The sequence below is a fragment of the Psammomys obesus genome, unplaced genomic scaffold (assembly GCF_907164565.1).
Source record: "Psammomys obesus unplaced genomic scaffold, mPsaObe1.curated_primary_1811, whole genome shotgun sequence".
NCBI lineage: Eukaryota > Metazoa > Chordata > Mammalia > Rodentia > Muridae > Psammomys > Psammomys obesus.
In genome coordinates this window covers 10,649,265-10,660,171 of record NW_026585626.1, presented here as the reverse complement: position 1 = coordinate 10,660,171, position 10,907 = coordinate 10,649,265, and positions in this window count along the sequence as shown.

Sequence of the window (10,907 nt, the reverse complement as noted above, 5' to 3'; positions counted from 1 at the left end):
TCAGAGTAGGAACTCAAGGCAGGAACCTGGAGGCAGAAACTGCAGCAGAAGCCATGGAGGAGGGCTGCTTACTGGCTTGAGCCATTCTGGTTGGTACTAGACAAGGGGTCCTTGGGTGAACAAGCCATGGGAAACAAGCCCAGCAATGTATCATTGCTTTCCCTGGAAAATTAATTGGCCCAAAGCACCAACAGATCCAGTGTCTCAGTTGACAGGGTGGCTACTCACTTCTGAGATCATATCATATAGAAACTGAAATGGCTGCAGTCTAAAGTGGTGAAGACAATCCCTAATATCTGAGATTCCAATTGTCTCAACTGTAACAGATTAAAACACAGAATGTTGAAATCAAAAATTAAAACAAGGCCTACTGGGACAGAACAGTTTATACAACTGGAGGAAAAAGTTCAATACACAGTAAAACAATAACAAAAACTTGAGTTTAAAGTGTGTCATCTGGTTGGGAGTGGTGGCTCACACCTGTAACCCCAGCACACGGGGAGGCAGAGGCAGGTGGATCTTTGTGAGTTCGAGGCCAGCCTGGTTTACAAAGCAAGTCCTGGACAGGTAAGGCTACATTGAGAAACCCTGTCTCAGGAGAGAGAGAGAGGAAGGAAGGAAGGAAGGAAGGAAGGAAGGAAGGAAGGAAGGAAGGAAGGAAGGAAGAGAGAGAGAGAAAGAAGTGTGTCTTCTGCCTGCACAGGCATTTCTTTCAGTTTTCCAAATAGGAGGAGGTTTTAACTTTCACTAGTCTGAGGAAGTGAGCAAAGCTCCTGATTAGTTCAGAAATGGCCATGTGCTGGGGAGGGTAAGAGACAACATTCCAGCCACAGGGTTATTTCCACACAATTTATAGCCTGTTCATGATGGGTAAGCAAATGACATGGAAGCATGGAGCAGAGGACAGGACATGTAATAAGGAATGCTCATCTCTAATGCAATCAAGTTTCAAAAAGAACAGAGCCATGTACAAAATCACTGCAGACTAAGGAGAGTCGTGCTCTAAAAGAGAAAAGGCAAATATTCATCACCATTCGAGACTGCACAGCCCCCTCCACAGATGGCCTCCAGGCCACTGTCTGTGGACACTTCTTAGGACACATTGAAATATGTGTAATTATATCAAGTCTTCTTTTTAACATCTATGTTTAGTGTATTCCCACTAGTTTAAATTGCCAATATTATTTTTTTTGCATTTCTTACTGCTATCTATTTTCTCTTTGCATTATTATTACTATTACTGAAGACATATATAAAAACTTTTAAAGGGTTCTAAGTCATGCGTTATTCTGCTTGGGTTTGTTCTGTTTAGATTTGACTTTGCTTAAGTGAATCAGCCAGATTCACATCATCTCACTTTAGAAATTTAAGGGTAAGCATTGTGCATACTCAAAAAAAAAAAAAAAAAAAAAAAGAACAAAAGCATGAGCATCCCCTTAATAAGAACAGATGTTGTCCTGGTTAGCTTCCTTTGCTGTGATAAATACCATGACTAAAAACAACCCAGGAAGGAAAGGATTTATTGGGCTTACATGTTCATATCGAATATTTTGCAGTTTCCAATAACAATCCATCACCGTAAGAAGTCAGCGCAGGAACTCAAGTAGGAACCTGGAGGCAGGAACTGATGCAAAGACTAATATGGAGTGCTCTTTACTGGCTTTCTCTTCAGGCTCACAGACACCTGCCTTTCCTATACCTCCCGTTGCCACATGCCCAGGGATTGGCACTGCCTACAGTGGACTGGCCCACACACATCACTCGCTTATCGAGAAAATGCCCACAGACTTGCCTACAGACCAATCTGGTGGCCATTTTCTCTGTTGACACCTCCTCTTCTCAGATGGCTCTAGTCTGTGTCAAGCTTACATAAAACCAAGCACCACAGAGGTGTTGTTTTGTGCATCTGCAAGTGTGGAAGGTAAAATTTCTCTACTGCTCGGCTCTGAGCAACTGCATAGACACTGATGATCCACCATGGTTTTGCTCATCAGACGACAGGCTGTCCCTCAGAGCACTGCATGGAGCCACACTTACAGGGAGGCTGTGTACAATTTGCAACTGTGAGGACTGACATGAGTGTGCTTGGTTTTGGATCAATTTTTTGTTGTCATTGTTAAGGTACTCTTCTGCTTAAGCTTTATTCCCATTGTTGTTGGTATACCTGAATGTTTAGGCTTAAAATTTTTGCATTAGTTATAGTCTACTGCATTGGTCAAATGGCCACAAAATTGTCTATGCACTTCTGTGTTTCTGAAATAAATTCCTCTTTAAAAATATAAGTAAGCGCCTTTTGAAGGATTTTTTTTTTTTGAGGTTTTAGACTAAGGGTTTCTATGTGTAGGATTGTAACATACTATATATGACATTCAGGACTGTTATCCGGGTTTTGTGTGTCTCAGATAAAGACAACATAAGCATTGCACTATAAACTCCAAGAGAAAGACTTCACTGTTGAGAAGGCAAAGCTAGAGTAGATCCTTCACAGGATGGTCTGAGCTGTTAGAAACTTACTAAGACAACCTCAGAAGAAGACATGCTAAGTTAAACACAGTGACACATTTTAGGGACATGGGCAACCTCAGTGCATGTAGAAACCTATGAAGCCCTTTGAGAGTAAGTTTATGAAATGGCTGGCTGTGGGCCAGTGAGACAGGTCAGTGGGTAAAAGTTCCTCCAGACCCAACGACTTGAGTTTAATCACGGGAAACCCATGTGGAGGAAAGAGGGAACTGACTTTCACTAATTGCTCTCTGGTCTTCACGGGTGCACTGTGACACACCTGTGCAAGTGTGTGCTCACAAGCAAGAGCATGTGCAAGCAAGCACCCATGCAAGCACAGGTGAGCACACACACACACACACACACACACACACACACACACACACACACTTAATAAAGTAACAGGGAAAAAAAGGAGGCCGTAGATCAAAACGCCTTTTCTTCCACAACTTGGGTGCCAACAGTGTTTACTTGTACAGAAGATCCAAAAGTAAGTGAAGTACAAGAGTCATTGCAAATTTATTGATATGACTCTGAGAATAGATGGCACCCTCCTTTGCAGATGCTTGCGAAACCGTCATACTAAATATTTCTCAGCATTAATAATTATCTTATTCCCGTGGGAAAAAGTTTTTCATGAAAGCCCATCTTGGTTTGGTCCTTCTGACAAGCTGCTACTTCCTTCCACATAGCATAATGATTTGCAATTATTCATTATTGCTCCATCTTCCCCAGAAGACCGTGAATGCTTTACAGTACTTTCTGCTTCTGCTGGCACATTGCCTGCTTCGTGGTGAGTGCATAGCAAATATTTGTTGAAAGATTTAATAGAGATTGTTACTATATGTGGTTGATTTCGTTTAAATACTTCCGTCCAATCTAATCATAAATGAAAGGTGTTCAATAAGAAATCTGAATGAAAAAGGCTTCCACAGAGGCACGATTGTTGATAACAGCTAATTGAAATATCTTCAAGTCTGTTTTGTTACCCTTACCCGTGATGCTTTGCTTCTGCTGGTTTCATCATCTTTCAATTCCCTTGGCCTTCTGGTATGTGGCTGCAGTTACATGGCAACATTATTTTCTTACTCTCGGCAATGGGCAATTTTCCAGTGGATTCACCCTACAGAGATAGAGATGAGGCCCCCAGGTTGTGGTTAGCTAAATCAATACCAATGACAACGTGGCTGTAATAACACCCTCCTGTGTGAAATATCTTCCCTGAGTTCAAGGTAAGGATGCGATCTTCTCCCCCCAAACACCTCAGCAGTCTCTCTACCTGTCAACTCTGAAAGGTACTTTTAGCATTGCTTCCGTTGCCCAGGCTTTTTTGAGGTAGGTTTTCATTTAGGTATGTATTTATTCATTCATCCATTCATTTATTTCTTTTCTGAGAAAAAAAAATTGATGGTGTTTTAACCTTGGGGCTCACTTCAGAATGTGGATGTAGGAAGCATTTCCACCGCTGGGTTGCTTTGTTGTTTGGCTTTCAAAAGAGAAGCACTCTGACATAAAGAGTTCTAAGTATTTATGTCGATAAAAACTGCCTACAACAGGGGCTGGCGGGTGGGGAGGTTTTAGGTGGATCATGCTGGGCATGTGTGTAAATGCAGCCCATACTCTGACATCCAGTGGACCAGCGCATCCTCCAGCTGCATCCTGGGCTTCGTGGTGCTTACAAGGAGCAAGCTTGAATCATTTTGATCTCAAAGCAATTGGAATCAGGGTGAAGCACAGAACAGAGTTTTATCATTTCAAAGAAAAAATGCATCCCTGTGTATAGCCCCTTTGGCAGAAGTGGGAAGAAAAGACACTCTTGATAAAGGAAGGGCATCAGACGGAATAGAAGTTGAGCATGGGAATCTGAACCCTGGCAAGGTACTTAGATCAGAGGGCTCATCTTCCCCACAAATCAGCATTCACCAATGAAAGTGGCAAGATTTCAAAAAGATTAGGCAAAATAATACCTTTAACAAACGGGTGCAAATATTACTCACCAAAATTATCAGAAAACATCTGGAGGCAGGTGTGTGAAGTGATTCTAGGTCTATTTTGCCCAACAGTCTTGCATGTAGCTTTTCTTTACCTCAGTTTCCACATTTATAAGGTTGTACAGAACGCGCTCACAGAATTCATGCCAGGTATGAACAAGAGAGTACCTATGTAAAATATTTGGCCGACTGCCTGCTGTAGTAAGCCCTCAGTAAATGTAAAATGCTATTGCTGTTACTACTGGTGCTAAGATAATTCAAACAACAGGATCAGTGTTCTCTGAGATAAAGGGAAAACGGCCCTTTAATTAACCATGGTGCAACGATCAAGAGAGAAACTGATGTTGGTATCACGCCGTTGCCATTCAGAATCCCGTTTTCTGTTAATGTCTTTTTTCCACTCTAGGATTTATCCCAGGGGTTATGTCATTTTAGTCTCCTCCAATCTAGAAGGTTCATCAGCGTGTCACTGACTTTTCTGACAGGGGCCTGCTAAAGTGAGTTGGCCAGATAACCTGTTGTGCGTTGGAGGCTGTGTTTTGTTCTCCCATGATTCAGCTGTAATTAGATATAAGGAAGAGTGTCATATAGACAAGGTGTCTCTCAGAGCATGTGCTCAAAGGCCTTCATAGCTGGGAAGACCAACCTCAATGGCTTTGTTAGGATTTTGCCAGATCTCTCCATTATTTTCCTTATTATTTCTCTCCTATTTTCCTTTTTCCTATTGATCAGAAATGAGTCACTAATTTTTGCCCTCATCCCAAAGGAGAAGAAATGTGCCTGACCTCCAGGAGGAAGACTCCAGAGACACGTAGAACCACCATACCTGCTGATAAGTGGGGAGAAATTAAACACGATACTGTGGCACAAATTTCTCCTTCAACTTTTGTCACAAACGTACACACTCATTAGTATGCCTTTGGGATGATTCTCTCTCATTCTCTCTGAGTTTTCTTTAACTTGTTATTTTTGTTTATGACTGTGTGTGTGTGTCTGCCATTTGTGTGCAAGTGCCTGAGGAGACCAGGAGAGGGTGGCTGGGCCTCTGGAATAACAGGTAGTTGCTAGCTACCCGGTGTTGTGCTGGGAACAAGCTTGAATCCTCTGGAGGATCCAAGATCTAGACATCTTAAAAGCATATGCTTTTAACACAGAGCTATCTCCCCAGCCTTCTCTTTACTCACTAAATTTCCTCTAATGAAGAAATATTCTGTTTTATCTATTTATGTATGTAAGTATGGACCCTGGGATATTCATTTTATTCTGTGAGCTTTTACTTAATGCTATTGCTCTTTTATTTATTTGTTTGTTTGTTTATTTATTTATTTATTTATTTATTTATTTATTTATTTATTGTGTCTCAAATTGTTATAGCTTCAGCCATTGGAGTTCATTTATATGTCCTTAACTCTTTTTCCTCTCTCCCTTGCTCAATCGCTGTGAGGTCAAGCTCAGCTCTTCCTCTAGGGACCTTTGCCTCCTTTCTTTAAAGAATGATATTTAGAAATCAAGTACTAGGTGCTAAATATTGTCTTCCTACTAGGTCTTCTAAGGAACGTTTGTGCACTAATCAGTGACCACGCAGATCTACATATCTTCATTTCTGTGCCTAACTTTATCACTATTAAGACAACTGTGAGCTCACACTGATTCCTCCGAATCTAGGATAGCACACCTGGCCTTCGTTTCTCCTTACTTACCGGTTGGCATGGTGGTTTCACGTGTCTCTGGAGTCTCCCTCCAGAAAGTCAGGCATATTTCTTCTCCCATGAGCTGAAGGCAGGAAATAGTGACTCAGATCCATAGAGTAGGAAAAGGAAAAAATAGCAGCCTCTCAGCTTCCTAGCCTTCTCTTGCTTGTTCGTAAACTTCTTTATCTTTACATGAGAAATCTGGCCGATTCCTTTCTGAAATGTGTGTATTTATACATTCAATCCTACAGAACCACTAATCAGTATCGCTGAGAGAAACGGATCGATCAAACGAGGTGAACAGCTCATGGACCGACTGTCCCCTTTGGCTTCAGCTTCTACCACTCCAGTTACAATGCTGTGAGTGTCCATCCTCTTCCACACACCCTAACACCCACAGTTACTAGAATCCACACTTACGGGTCAGTCTGTCCCATTTCTGTTTCCCCTAATATTTAGTTTGTTAAAATTTGGATAAACAGCTCACCCTTTGTGAGGTGCAGGTCTGTAGATCTGTGGGTCATATACCCATCACTAAACATCATTCATAACTCGGCCCTCATTCCTTCATGCTCTGCTCTGGAGGTTCCTTCTGCTCCTACCCTACCTACTGCCGCCCTGCTTTTAGTTCCTGCGACTCTTGACTTTTTCAGACTACCACACAAATGAGGTTAGAATACGGATGCAGATTTGTGTATCTGCCTTTCTTCTTGGAGAAAATTCATCTAGAATTCGTTCATGTTGTCACACGTGTCAACAGTTGGTTCCTTCTTACTGATGAGTATTATCACAGCCAAAATAAAATGTGTTTCTCCATTTTCCTGATGTTAGTGATTACATATGAGCCTCTTATAAACATCTGCGTATGTGTGATGTGTGAGTATCAATTCTCAAATCGCTTAGCTAATCCCAAGTAGGTTTGGAAAGTCATGTGCCCAATATCACCTAAATATTTAAAACCATAATCTATTCTGGTCCATGCTTCATGCCCACTAAACCTCATGTTTTGTCTGTTCGGCCCCAGCCATGGCACTGGGGCTACCATTTTCATGTCTCTTTGGCTGTCTCGTTATAGTGATATCTCATTTTAGTATTAATTTGTATTTCTCTAAAAGCTAATTTTAAACACATATGTTTACCTTTTATTATATATTATTTTCAATAATGTATTGGTTGCAATCTTTTGCAACTCCCTCCCCTGAGCAGCAGTGAGGATTAACCCAGGCTGTCCCACATTCTCAGGAAGCCTTGTCCAAATGGGCTGGAGTCCCAACCCTAGCTATCTTTTAAGTGAACTGTTTGTTTTTATTGTTGAGTTTTAAAATGTTGTTTTCATGTTCTTTGTGTTGAATTTTTAAGATTAAAAAAAATATCTCATGAGTGTCTCTTCTTTAAAAAGGTGTCTTATTAGAAATGTATCTTGCAAATATTTTATTCTAATCTTTGGTCTTTTTAATTCCATTCTGTGAAGGGTTCTTTTCTATACTATTGATAAAGCTTCTACGTATCATTTTTTTTCTTTTATAAATCATGTTATTGAGTTCATAACTAAAATATTTAGCAAACCCAAGGTTATGTTAGTTTTGTTGTAGCCCTTTTACAGTAACATCTTTTATCTGTAGGCCAGTGACCAAATGTATTCAAGTTATTTTGTTTTTTTGTTTTTGTCTTTAATATATGGATATCAGATTCTCCCTTGCCACTTCTTGGAAAGACCATTCTCTCCACAGTAAACTTTCTTCGTGGACTTCCTTAAAAACATGTGGGATGCATCATACTGGTCCATCTTGATCCTCACATTTCCTGCCTGTCCCCGTGTTTGTCTTTCTGCCAGTATCTTGCTGCGTGTGTCACCGCGAGTATGCTGCCTGTTCCTTGCTTGCTCTCTCCTATAAGGATAACTTCCTTTTGCATTTGCCACACTGTGGTTATTGGAAGTTTCTAGTCTAAAGAGACTATTGGCTGGAAGCAGCTGTCTTATGCTTGAAAATAGGTATCACTTCCTTCTCCAGGGCAGGTGGTGTGTGAAGTCCATAGAAGTAGTTCGGGAGGCCATACTCAGGAGTGATTTGGGGACTGTTACTATCCGTGAACCTTAGGCTTCTGGTCCTGCTGATGATACCTGCCCTTTATTCTAGGGTTAGCCAGACCGATGTCATTCTCTCAGTGACCATGTCCTCTTGGATTTGAGTCTTTAGTTTGTGCTGTTCTGCAGAGAGAATCTGTTCTCACAGCTCCCCGCCCACCTTTATTCTGCCGAGATCACTACTGAAGATTTTTTAATCTGGTATTGAGGGATGGAGGGGTGAGGGCATGTCTTAGTTCTGAGCAGGAAAAGGTGGGGTTCTGGCAGGAATGGGGCTCCACAAGTCCTGCTTTGTGGAGTAAGTGGCGCGTGTCCTGCGTCGCATGCCCATCCTCCCTATTTCTCTTTATCTGTTCTCTCCCGCGAGCAGCAATCCATTTCCACCAGGGTATCAGACAGCTTTTCTTCCCTTATCGAAGCCTCAGCTTCTTATTATTCAAGAGATAGTTCCAGAAGGTTTTCCAGGGTGACTACCGTTCCCTGCTTCTAGCAAAGAAGTCAGAAAACTTGGGACCAGGAGAATAATGAGAAGGTGTTCAACAGTAAAGCAATAATAAGATGAAGTTCACATTTAAAAACATATGGAGTCTGTTCTGAAACCGGACGAAACGTACAGACGGCTTATGAAACTCTTGTGTAGAAAGTGAAAGCAAAGTCCGCCGCCTTAACTGCCCACACCAAAATTCCTCCCAAGGCATGAAATCCCTGGGAGGGCCACAGGGAGCAAAAGAATGAAAGCTCCTCCGAATTTCTCCACAGAGTAAAATTGATCTCCACGAACTAAATTTGATCTTGTTCTATCTGATGAGATGGAGGAAGGGGAGCAGGCAGGCAGATCACTTCGCTGGAAAGTCATCGGAAAAATAGCTAGAGAGGGACAGATAAAGTGTCTATGTCAGGTCTAAAATAAAACAGAGCATCAGTGTTCCTGTGGTACCATTGCTTTAAATCTTTAACAAATGCAGCCTCACACAACCAAAGAACCAAAGATGGAGCAAATCTGAGGCATCTTGAGCAAAGGCAAAGCCTCAGGTCTGGATCAATTGCCCGCACCGATAGGACAGGATGAGGGCCAGAGAAGCCAAGGAAAGGAATACCCAGTTAGTACAAATCTCACTCCTGGCAGACATTATTGAGTCATCCAAGAGACAACATCCTGTCTTTCTCAAGTCAAAACAGGTGTCTGAGACACAGGGACTAACTCACGGTCCAGACCTTTAAGGGACTGCAGTTCCAGGAATCTAGCGCGCACACACACACACACACACACACCCCAATGAGAGAGTACACAAACAAGAGGCGTGTTCTGCATGAGAGCTAATGTTAAATATGTATTTGGAGGAGGGTTGTTGCTATAATTGTTTGGTTGGTTTTGCTTATTTGAGACAGGGTTCCACTGTGTAGCCCTGGCTGGCCTGGAACTCACTGTGTAGACCAGGCTCTGCCTCCTGAGACCCAAGATTAAAAGTACCACACTAGTCAAATAAATGTATTGTTAATGTAAACATATGCATCTCGATAAAGGCATATTGATTATGTCCCAACAGGCTTCTCTGATGTCAAACTTAGAAAAAAAAAGTAAGTATGGATAACTTATTCAAAAGTTATTTAACACAGTTATATTTCGGAAGAAAGAAAAAAAGCATTTGAGTATAATACAGAATTTATTAACTGTTAGGCTTAAAATGGGATTGTTCTGCCCTGAAAGGAAGGTTAGATGTTTTCACGATGATTTTAAAAAGATAGAGACATGATGTGAAAACTCTTGCCTCCAGGAGGCTTAACTATTGTACCACAGGAACTTAGACTCCAAAATGCGCCCAACAAAGGCACTCAAGTCCTGCTGTAGGTAACATCCCACTAGCAAAAGGCAAATTGGGTACAAAATACCAATTATTTCACACCTGAGACACAAAAGAAAGACATATTACAAACAAGTGTATTTTAGGAGATTCTTCCAAAACAGTTAATCACTAACTTTGGCTCATAGTCTGTTGTATGAACTTCAGTAGCAAACAAGAGGCAGTTGGAGTTACTGTCAACAACAGAAGCACTCCATAAGAAAGTCAAAATTTTTAAAGAAAACCTCCTGTGCATTTATGTTGTAGGAATACTTCTTACAAACAAGGGAGAAAATGTCACTAAAAACCCCAGGTATTATTCTGGGAAGCACTCACGTTCACATTGTCTTGTTTTACTTCCTAAGCTCCAAAATATCTTGTGCCCTTTGCTGAAACTAACAAAGACGAATTGCATTCTTCTGCAATCCCTTGAGTTTGGTCTGTCATAGAGATGTCATGCCAGTGTCAAACCGAGTACATTCGACAGGGGGAAATTTCAAAATTAATCCTGATAGACTTCAAATGCGAGAATGTGAGTGTGTTGAGTGGCTTCCCAGAGGCAAAACCACATATTAAGAGATGAGAATATGCAGTCTGTCCAGAAGGGGATCCTGGTATCCTTAGGAATGGTGAACCAGGCAATGAGGGGGGAGTTGATCAAGCCAACAGAGGGGGTATTGTCAAGCAGACACTGCAGATAATTGAGGCACAGCCTTCCCAGAGGAACTATGAGAAATCAGGTAGAACATACCTTAGAGCTAGCCCAGTCTGAGGACTGTGTTTGGTAGAATTTATG